The sequence below is a fragment of the Cetorhinus maximus genome, chromosome 32 (genome assembly GCF_964194155.1).
Source record: "Cetorhinus maximus chromosome 32, sCetMax3.hap1.1, whole genome shotgun sequence".
In the NCBI taxonomy this organism is placed as follows: domain Eukaryota; kingdom Metazoa; phylum Chordata; class Chondrichthyes; order Lamniformes; family Cetorhinidae; genus Cetorhinus; species Cetorhinus maximus.
The window spans coordinates 18,492,478-18,504,901 of NC_135910.1; positions in this window are offsets into that span (position 1 = coordinate 18,492,478).

The following is a 12,424-nucleotide window of genomic DNA, read 5'->3' on the forward strand; positions in this document are numbered from 1 at the left end:
GAATGAGGATGCATGGCAGATTGCTGCCAGTTTAAGATTAGGTTTATTGGTGACTATCTTATATTTCTGTACTCTCTCCTGACACTCTCGCCTGCATGGAGGCTTTTTTCAGTATCTATTTAAAATAGAGACACGCTAGAAAACTGTTTGAAAAGAAAATAGCATACAATTTATCCCTTCTGCAGGCATGACCAATAGTTTGAGCCCAGGCTCTTGGTGTATATTAGTACAATGCAATAACCAGCTGAGCTGATGCTCAGATTTTGTTCCAGATACCACTGGCATTTGTAGCGTTTGCTTGCCATGTACACAAGTAAACACAGACTCAGCAGTCGCACGCTTGTCTCTGTGTTGTAAGATTGTGGATTCAAGTCTCACTCCAGAGACGTCAGCACAAAATATACCTGACAGTCCAATGCATCAAATTACAATAAGGTCCAGTGCAGAAGCAGGTCATTAGGCCCACTGGGTTTACACTCCCGAATTTCCTGTTAGATTTAATAGCAGCAATCTTGCATTCATAGCCCCTAAGTAAGTGTTGCACTGTCAGACGTGTTGTCTTTCAGATGAGATTGGAATCAGGGCCATTAGAGATTTTCCCAGTTCTCCTTAGTGTCCTGGGTCAATATTTATTCCGCAACCAACATCACCACTAAAAACAAATTATCTGGTCATTATCAATGTTCCCACTAAGCAACTCAAAGGCTCATGTACAGGCCACGCACAAGTTAGCCCCTTAAAGTTACTGTGTGTGCACATCCATGCAAAAAAATTTAAAGGGGCCGCACATTTAAACCAATCACCTGCACACTCCAAAGAAAAGAATAGAGGGTGCATTGGCCATCATCACATTGCTGTCCGTGAGACTTTGCTGTAAGCAAATTGGCTGCTTTGCTTCCTACATTACAATATCGACTACACCACAAAAGTACTTCATTGACTGTGATGCACGTTGGGATGTTCTGAGGCTGTGAAAGATGCTATAGAAATTGCCAATCCTTCTTCACACCGCAGTACTTCTGTAGCAAAAGCATGACTGGTGAATCCAGGCTTAATGCGGTAGATAAAAATCTCACCTGTATGGATCTCAGCCGATTAAGGAGGATTTAATCTGTCAATATTTCTGTTTTTTCTCCGTTCACTTTCATTAACTGAAAGTTCAGATGCTTTTCAAGCTTGGCTTTAGTTGAGTTGTTTGTGATAATTTTGGACTAGACACATAGATACTAACATGGGTTTTGGCAGACAACTGTGATGGGACCCAGTGTCCACTTGTCTGCATTTCTGGTTAGAAAAATCAGCAGACCATCCACCATCACATTTAAGCGGTACCCACAACCTTTGGATCAGTCACCATTTTAATCTATAAACTACAGCATCATGTGACTCTCATGCTTGGCAAAACAAAATTGCACTCAAGGTGGCGTTGGAGTGAGAGCTATTTGTGACTTCACTTTCTGATACAAAGCTTCTGAATGATACTATCAGCTTTGCTCAGTAAAAGATACTGTTCCATATATTTATTAATTGTTTCAACTTCACAGTGTCTTATGAACGGGGTCTGTTACTGCAGCAATGACGTCGTTGGGAGGACAGGCCATGGCTACACTAACACCAGGGGATGCAGACTGATTTTAACACTGCCTTTGCTCACTTTCTCTCTCAGTAGATACTGTACTATGGAGGCACAGTAGATCATCAAAAAGCTCTGGGTTCGAAACCTACTCCAGGACTTCCTAGCCAAGGAAGATGCATTCATAACATGGGCAAACAGGTTGACTATCAACCTGCAAAGTCTTCCAACACACCAATGGCAGGTGGTAAGAGTGGGAGAGATTCCTGGTCAGCCGTGTGATGGAAAGAACATTGGAACCTCTACCATCACTATCCATAGCTCCAGACAACAACATGCATGTAAAAGTGCATGTTGCCACAGCAACTCGGACTCCCAGAATGAACTGTAACACACCACCACAACCAGATACGTTACTGCATTCATACACCACACACCAATCTATTAGGAATATAGAAACAGGAGAAGACCATTGAGCCTGTTCCACCATTCAATGAGATCATGGTTCCATATTCTTTAACACTCTTGACTAGCAAAACTCTGTCAATCTCGGAATTAAAAATGATTAATTGAGCTAGCATCCACTGCTTTTTGTGGGAGATAATCCCACACTTTTACCACTCTTTGAATGAAGAAGTGTCACTGAAAGCCAACATGCAGGTACAGCAAACAATTAGGAAGGCAAATGGTATGTTGGCCTTTATTGCAAGGGGTTTAAGTACAGGAGCAAGGAAGTCTTGCTGAGTTGTATAGAACCTTGGTGAGACAACACCTGGAGTATTGTGGGCAGTTTTGGTCTCCCTACCTAAGGAAATATATACTTGCCATAGAGGGAGTGCAATGAAGATTCACTAAATTAATTCCTGGAATGGAAGGGTTGTCTTATGAGGAATGATTAAATGGACTGGGCCTTTATTCTCTGGAGTTTAGAAGAATGAGAGGTGATCTCATTCATACAAAATTCTTACAGGGTAGATGCAGGATGTTTCCCCTCGGTGGGGGTGGAGTGGGGGGGGCGGTGTCTCTAGAACCAGGGATCACAGTCTCAGAATAAGGGCAGACCATTTAACACTGAGACGAGGAGGATTTTTTTCACTCAGAGGGTGGTGAATCTTTGGAATTCTCTCCCCTGTTGAGGCTCAGCCATTGACACGGAGATAGTGCAGGAAAATGGTGTCAAAGTAGAAGATCAGCCACAATCTCAATGAATGGCGGAGTGGGCTCAAAGGGCTGAATGGCCTACTCCTGCTCCTATTTTTTATGTTTCTTAACTTCTCTGGCTCTGATTTTAAGGTCCCAGGCTGTTAGTGTTTACAGGAGGATTGTGCGCTGTCTTTTTAAAAATTCATTCATAGGATATGGGCGTTGCTGGCTAGGCCAGCATTTACTGCCCAATCCTAATTGTTCTTGTTCAGAGGACAGTTAAGAGTCAACCACATTGCTGTGGGTCTGGAGTCACATGTAGGCCAGACCAGGTAAGGATGGCAGATTTCCTTCCCTAAAGGACATTAGTGAACCAGATGAGTTTTTACAACAATTGACAATGGTTTCATGGTCATCATTAGTTTAGAAGAATGAGAGGCGACCTTATTGAAACATATTAGATGCTTAGGGGGCTTCACAGGGTAGATGCTGAGAGGTTGTTTCCCCTTGTGGGAGAGTCTAGGACCAGAGGGCATAATCTCAGAGTGAGGGGGTGCCCATTTAAAACAGAGATGAGGAGGAATTTATTCTCTCAGAGGATAGTCAATCTGTGGAATTCTTTACCGCAGAGGGCTTTAGAGGCTGGGTCATTAAGTATATTCAAGGCTGAGATAGACAGGTTTTTAATCAGTAAGGGAATCAAGGGTTATGGGGAAAAGGCAGTAAAGTGGAGTTGAGGATTATCAGATCAGCCACAATCTCATTGGCAGAGCAGACTCAATAGGCTGAATGGCCTATTTCTGCTCCTATGTCTTATTAGACTTTTATTGAATTCAATTTCCACCATCTGTCATCATGGGATTTGAACCCAGGTCCCCAGAGCATTACACTAGGTCTCTAGATTACTAGTCCAAGCAACAATACCACTATTCCATCACCTCCCCTAACCATAACACTGCTCCTATGCAGGGTCTGTGGACGCATTGGGTCTGTTGGCTTTCTTCATTGGTGAGAGTTATGAAGGATTTCAAAATGTATATCAACGCAGTGATTCTGGGGTTAAATTTTCAATGAAAGTAGCTGAAACCTGTTATATTGGACTGAGATCACACTTATTTAATATTCATATTTAGAACATCTGTAACCTTACAGAATAAATTATTCTCTGGCAAATCACTGGGAAACTAAGCAAACGAATTGTCAAAATCACCATTTCTGGGGCCCAGCTCTAGGCCCCTGCTCCCACAAAACAAATTTTGCATCTTTTAGACTCTTACGGTGGAGGGGGGTATTTTCCAGCCCCGACACTGAGGGGTATCGTCACGGGTGGGACAGAAAAATTTGGAGAGCAGTTAAAAGTCAAAGTCTCTCCAAATTTTCCCGTCCCGCCCGTGGCGATGCCCGTCAGTGTTGGGGTTGGGAAATCCACCCCCCCATAGGCCCTTACAGAAATGTCGGCGTTTAAAACTCTGTTTTTCTGTGTTTAAGAGTACGGGAGTTTTCCCTGGTCTCCTGGGTAGTATTTATCTTTAAACCCAACTTCACTAGAAACTGATTATCTGGTCATTTTCACGTTGCTGTCTGTGGGAGCTTGCTGTGCATAAATTGGCTGCTGCATCTCCTACAACAGTGACTACACTGAGAAAATACTTAATTGGCTCTAGAGTGCTTTGGGCCATTGTGAAAGCTGGTATATATAAACACAAATCTTTCTTTCTTTTTTGCCCCTGTATCACAAGTGGAAGGAACGTTGAGTACAGCGGCAGCTTCTGTTATGTCGAGCTTATGTCCCACCACGCACTCATTATGACGCGTCAGCTGTGCTCAGTGGGAAGCACTAAGATAAAAGCGAAATACTGCGGGTGCTGGAAATCTGAAACAAAAATTGAAAATGCCGGAAAAAACTCAGCAGGTCTAACAGCCTCTGTGGAGAGAGAGAGAGAGAGAGAGAGAAGCAAAGTTAACGTTTCGAGTCCACTCTGAAGAAGGGTCATACTGACTCGAAACGCTAACTTTGTTTTTCTCTCTCTCTCCACAGACGCTGTCAGACCTGCTGAGTTTTTCCAGCATTTTCTGTCTTTGTTTCAGCGGGAAGCACTCTTGCCTCTGAGTCAGAAGGTTGTGGTTTGGAGTCCCACTCAGGACTACACGTACTGACGTTTCAGTGCACTACTGAGCAAATGTTACATTATCAGAGCTGTTGTCTTTTTGATGAGACGTTAAACCAAGGCTCCTGTCCAGGTAAGATATAAAAGGCCCTGTGAAATTTTTTTTTAAGAGGATTGGAGTTCTACACAACACTCACTTCTCAACCAGAAACACCAAAAAAGATTAACAGCTCATTTATCCCACTCCTGTTCTGGGATTTCACTGTGTGCAATCTGGCTGCAGTAGTGGCCTAAATACCAACACAGGCTACACTTCAATAACAACGACTTACATTTATATGGTCCCTTTAAGGTAGAAAAATATCCCAAAGTGCTTCACAGGGTCATAAATAAACAAAACTGGATTTCAAACCATTAAAACATCAGACATGAGTCAGCCATTCAGCCCCTCAAGCAGGGCCAGTGCAAAAGCATTAGGCACCCTAGGCGAACCTTCAGTCTTGCGCAACCCCCCTCAATTAACTTTCGAAAATAAATACTATGCATTAGTATGAATAAAAATTCTGCATTTGTAATTATAGTTTTATCTTACACGAAAAGGAGAATGTTATGATACTGATTGTACATTCTCATTGTTCCACACTTTTCACAGGATACGTACTAGAAGAAATGCACATTATAAATGTGTAATAGGGCCCACATGATATTCCTGCAACAGTTACTGGATGACTTTATGTGCAATTTGCACAATAATCATTACGATAGAGTGGGCTAGATTAAATTATATTCTTTGATATTATTTACTGGTTTGCAGTTTTGGAATAGCCGTGTAGATGTATAAATTTGCAAAACTGTCGCAGAAACAGCGTGAGGAATATAATGAAATTTTGGGAAAGACTGAAATGCAAATACATGGATATCTATATGTATGTCAGTATATGTGGATGTATATCAATAGATCTAGACCTTTCCTTCCCACTGCTGAAGCCTGTTGGTTTTACTTATGTAATTTCATGAATACTTCATTTAGTCTTTTGCTGCCCCTCCACGCCCCACAAATTCTGTCACTCTAGGTAACCACTTAGTTTGCCTAGATCTGGTACCGGCCCTGCCCTCAAGCCTGTTTTGTCGTTCTGTTAGATCACGGCTGAGCTGTACCTCAACCGCGTTCACCCGTCTTTACTCCATGTACATTGATGTCCTTTCTCAACAAGATTCTATCAATCTCAGTCTTGAAAATTTTAACTGATTCAGCATTTATATCCTTTTGTGGAGAGACCTCCAGATTTACACTCTACTTCTAAAGAAGGGAATATTAGGAGGTTGACCAGAAGCTTGCTCAAAGAAGTGGGTTTTAAAAGGACTCCAAAAGGAGGCATGGGAGATGGAGAGCTGGGTGGGGGGAGGGTGGCGTTTAGGGCCAGAGGCTCAGAGTATGGGTCCAGACGATTGAAGGCATGTCCACCAATTGAATTCGAAAGACAAGGATGAAGCATTTGCAATCATCTTCAGCCAGAAGTGTCGAGTGGACAATCCATCTCGGCCTCTTTTGGAGGTCCCCAGCAGCACGGTACTGTTCTCATCAGAGAAGAAGGTTGAGATTTGAGAGAGGTATTCAAGATCATGGGGGTCTGGACAGTGTAGATAGAGAGAAACATCCCATTGGTGGAAGGATTGGGAACCAGAGGGCACCGATTTAAGGTAATTTACAAAAGGAGCAATGGCGGCATGGGGAGTAACTTTTTCACGCAGCGAGTGGTTAGGATCTGGAATGTACGGCCTGAGAGTGTAGTGGAGGCAGGATCAACTGAGGCATTCAAAAGGGAATTGGATCATTATCTGAAATGGAAAAATGTGCAGGGCTATGGGGAAAATGCAGGAAAATGACACTAGGTGTATTGCTCCTTCAGGGAGCCAGCGCAGACAAGACAGGCTGAATGGCCTCCTTCTGTGCTGTGACCAGTCTACGATTCAATGATGGGACGGAAGGAGGGTGGAAGTACAAGAGGCGAGACACAGAAGAGGGTGTTCAATTGGAGGGGGGGGGGGGGGGGGGGGGTGGTTTGTTTGCCTGGAGGGAGTTACGGAGATGAGGATTTCATTTTAAATTGCAGATGATGAAATATCAGGATAAAGGCAAAATACTGCAGATGCTGGAAATCTGAAATAAAAACAGAAAATGCTGGAAAAACTCTGGAAAAAATGTGCTGGAGCAGACTGAAATTGGGGAGGTGGTGGTGTAGTGGTATTGTCACTGGACTTATGATCCAGAGACCCAGGGTAAGGCTCTGGGGACCCGGGTTCAAATTTGTAGATGGTGGAATTTGAATTTAATAAAAATCTCGAATAAAAGTTTAATGATGACCATGAAACCATTGTCGATTGTTATAAAAACCCATCTGGTTCACTTATGTCCTTTAGGGAAGGAAATCTGCTGTTCTTACCCGGTTTGGCCTACAGGTCACTCCAGACCCACAACAATGTGACTGACTCTTAAATGCCCCCTGAACAAGGGCAATTTGGGATGGGCAATAAATGCTGGACAAGCCAGTGACACCCATATCCCACGAACAAATATTAAAAAACAAATTCAGAGGTTAGAATTGGAAATTTTTAGATATGGACATTTTCCACAACTCACCCTTTCTGCTGCTTTCCAACTTGCAAACTCTTGTGATTGATATTATTCTTTAATAGCCAGTGATGCCTACATCCCATGAATGAATAAGTTAAAAAAAATTCTTGTTTGGAAGTTTTTTCTCCGGTTAGTGGTCACTAGCCTGTCCCACTCTCAGATACCAGCTGCTCCCTCACTAACACACAGCCTGTCCCACTCTCAGATACTAGCTCCTCCCTCACTAACACACAGCCTGTCCCACTCTCAGATACCAGCTCCTCCCTCACTAACACATAGCCTGTCCCACTCTCAGATACCAGCTGCTCCCTCACTAACACACAGCCTGTCCCACTCTCAGATACCAGCTCCTCCCTCACTAACACATAGCCTGTCCCACTCTCAGATACCAGCTGCTCCCTCACTAACACACAGCCTGTCCCACTCTCAGATACCAGCTCCTCCCTCACTAACACATAGCCTGTCCCACTCTCAGATACCAGCTCCTCCCTCACTAACACATAGCCTGTCCCACTCTCAGATACCAGCTCCTCCCTCACTAACACACAGCCTGTCCCACTCTCAGATACAAGCTCCTCCCTCACTAACACACAGCCTGTCCCACTCTCAGATACCAGCTCCTCTGTCACTAACACACAGCCTGTCCCACTCTCAGATACCAGCTCCTCCCTCACTAACACACAGCCTGTCCCACTCTCAAATATAAGCTCCTCCATCACTAACACACAGCCTGTCCCACTCTCAGATACCAGCTCCTCCCTCACTAACACACAGCCTGTCCCACTCTCAGATACCAGCTCCTCCCTCACTAACACACAGCCTGTCCCACTCTCAAATATAAGCTCCTCCATCACTAACACACAGCCTGTCCCACTCTCAGATAGCAGCTCCTCCCTCACTAACACACAGCCTGTCCCACTCTCAGATACCAGCTCCTCCCTCACTAACACACAGCCTGTCCCACTCTCAGATACCAGCTCCTCCCTCAGTAACACACAGCCTGTCCCACTCTCAGATACCAGCTCCTCCCTCACTAACACACAGCCTGTCCCACTCTCAGACAGCAGCTCCTGCCTCACTAACACACAGCCTGTCCCACTCTCAGATACAAGCTCCTCCATCACTAACACACAGCGTGTCCCACTCTCAGAATCTAGCTCCTCTGTCACTAACACACAGCCTGTCCACTGTCAGATACCAGCTCCTCCCTCACTAACACACAGCCTGTCCCACTCTCAGATACCAGCTCCTCTCTCACTAAAACACAGCCTGTCCCACTCTCAGATACCAGCTCCTCCCTCACTAACACACAGCCTGTCCCACTCTCACGCACCAGCTCCTCTGTCACTAACACACAGCCTGTCCCACTCTCAGATACCAGCTCCTCTGTCACTAATACACAGCCTGCCCCACTCTCAGATACCAGCTCCTCCCTCACTAACACACAGCCTCCCACTCTCAGTTACCAGCTCCTCCCTCACTAACACACAGCCGGTCCCACTCTCAGATACCAGCTCCTCCCTCATTAACACACAGCCTGTCCCACTCTCAGATACCAGCTCCTGACCAGGTCACTAAAGAGCATGGAGACATTGAATGAACAACAACAAAGGGATGGAGAACTTATATTTATGGAAATGGTTATCAACAAACTGGTGGCTACTAACAATGTTTCTGTCTTCCTACTCCTTATTGGGGTTCTATCCACCTAGAAATTGGCATTTAAAAGATGTATGTGCATGAGCCAAGGATGACTAGCCTATTGAAGAGAACAAACCCATACAGCCGAGATCGGGACTGAAACCTGTGGGGGCCCAGTCAACAGCACCATGGTTTTTTTTAATTAGTTCAGGGGATGGGGGCATCACTGGCTAGGCCAGCATTTATTGCCCATCTTTAATTGCCCTTGAGAACTGAGTGGCTTGCTAGGCCATTTAAGAGTCATTGCTATGAGTCTGGTGCCACATGTAGGCCAGATTTCCTTCCCTCTCAGGCACTAGTGAATCAGATGGGTTTTTACAACAACCAGCCATGGTTTCATGGAATTCCAGGTTGTTTTTATTGAATTAAGATTTGAACCCAGATCCACAGAGTATTACCCTGGGTGTCTGGATTGTTAGTCCAGTGACAATACATCTACGCCACCACAGCTCGTTGGTTGTTTTGTAGAACTATGTTTGGTCAGACATGGAGACAAACCTACAATGATAATAGCTCAGGTCATTCTCAGCAGCTCCCGTGTTACTTCTTTCTTTCTGCCTTATTAATAGAGTGTGGTCTCCATTGGTGCCTACCTTGGTACTTGAGAGCCGTATATAAAATTGCGTCCAGATTTAAATCCAGTGCGAGCTAAATGGCCCAGCACCATAGGGTGATCAGATCCATGGAAACAAAGTCAACAACAACCAATGCCATCAGGAGGACTACAGTATGGAATTTTCATCGTGTATGGTTAACGTACCATCTGCCTTTCCCCAAAGCCTCAAAGCAGCTAGGGTTAATGAAACGACTGCAGAACAGTACAACTCCTACTGTTATTTTCCAAATTCTCAGATGAGTTACAGCTTATATCTAGGTCTATTTTGTGGTAGTGGCCTCAGGAAAATGTGTGATGTATTAGCAAGAGTGTTTGCCATTACCCTTGGGTTTGCTAGAATTCATGTAGATTTAATTAAGGCTGATTTATTGATCCATAGATAACACTGTTCAAAGACGTAGGAGCTTTTCTTAAAACTACTTCTGATCTACATTTCATCTTGTTTTGACGTGATGCATTATCTTAAATCATTGAAGATGTATCATATAAATCTACAGCTTTTCATTTCTCCTTGAGGTGTTTGGATTCAGAACATATTGCTATTTTCTGCTATTGTTATTTTATGTTCTTCTGGTCATTTCCTGCCTGAGTTGGATAACAAAACTGAAGCATGCCCCCCTCCCCTGCTACCCCATCCCAACCCACCAACCTGTGCCATCATCACTATGTAGTCCACTGATTCCCTTGCCTTGTTAGCTTTCTCCCAACGCATTACCTCACACTTCTCCAGACTGAATTCCGTTTATCATTGTTCCACCCACCTGACACATCCATTGATATCTTCCTGCTGTCCCCAGGCTTCTTCCTCATGATCAGCCATACAACCAATTTATGCATCGTCTGCAAAATTCTTTCAAGTCCAAATCATGGAAACATACCACACAAAGCAAGGGACCTGGTATTGAGCCCTGCGGAATGCCATTGGAAACATCTTCCACTCACAAAAATACCCATGATCTGATGATTTGATCATTATCACATTGCTGACTGTAGGATCTTGCCATGCGCAAATTAGCTGCTGCCAATTACAATAGCAACTACACATCAAAGGTACTTAATTGGTTGTAGAGCACTTTGGGATGTCCTGAGGTCATGAGTGGAGCTATAGAAGTGCTAGGCTTTCTTTTTCTCAGTTTTAATTCTGTCCTACATTCCGCATGATCCTCAAGCCCTTCTTTTGGCACTGAATAGATTATAGCCTATAATTCATTGACACTATACAGTATATTGTTTTGCTAAATGAAGGTTTGTGTACTTTTTTGATATTGTGTTATAGTAACACGTGCAGCCAAATCACAATGAGTCAAACTTGGATGAGACTCAACCAATCCCACCGGCAGAATAGCAAATCTCAAGGAACGGTGCCTGGTGATAAACTGAAATTCCATACCGGTAACTCCAGATTAGTCGAATTTGTCTAAACTTGTCATATGACCATGCTGGCCAATCATAGCGCAGTTAGACCGCCTGCCCGCTCGCTCACTCGCCTGCTTGTTTTCCTATTCAAGGCCACAGAGATGCTCTGGGATTTCGCACTGCAGCATAAGAACACTGAAAACATGTTTGACCGCGTTGACAACGTGGTGGAATCTATCGCGCATGTCCGAAGACAGCCCGCTAGGCAGAAAAAGATCACGGAGCTTTTCCGGAGCTAACTTCAGACATTTTTCGATGCAGAACTCTGGCCATTTACAAGGTCAGGGTATTGTAGGCCATAAGACGTAAGAGCAGAAGTAGGCCATTCGGCCCAGCGAGTCTGCTACGCCAGTCAATGAGATCATGGCTGATCTGATAATCCTCAACTCCACTTTCCTGCCTTTTCCCCATAACCCTTGATTCCCTTACTGATTAAAAATCTGTCTATCTCAGCCTTGAATATACTTAACGACCCAGCCTCTAAAGCCCTCTGCGGTAAAGAATTCCACAGATTGAATACCCTCTGAGAGAAGAAATTCCTCCTCATCTCTGTTTTAAGAGGGTGACCCCTTACTCTGAGCTTATGCCCACTGGTCCTAGACTCTCCCACAAGGGGAAATAACCTCTCAGCATCTACCCTGTCAGGCCCCCTAAGAATCTTATATGTTTCAATAAGGTAACCTCTCATTCTTCTAAATTCCAATGAGTACAGGCCCAACCTACTCACCCTCTCCTCATAAGAAAATCCCTCCATCCCCAGTTCCAACCCAGTGAACCTTCTCTGGACTGCCTCCAATGCCAGTATATCTTTCCCTAGATAAGGGGACAAAAACTGTTCACAGTATTCTAGGTGTGGTCTAACTAGTGCCTTGTATAGTTTTAGCAAGACTTCCCTATTTTTATACCCCATTCCCTTTGAAATAAATGCCAACATTCCATTTGCCTTCCCTATTACCTGCTGAGCTTGTATGTTAGCTTCTTGGGATTCATGCATGAGGACTCCCAAGTCCCTTTGTGCTGCAGCTTTCTGCAGTCTTTCTCTATTAAAGTAATATTCAGCTCCTCTATTCTTCCTGTCAAAGTGCATAACCTCACACTTATCCACATTATCTTCTATCTGCCAAGTTTTTGCCCACTCACTTAACCTGTCTCTATCCCTCTGTAGACTCTTTGGGCTGGATGTTACCGTCGGCGAGAGGGGGCGGGGCCCGCTCGCTGACGCCTAAAATGAC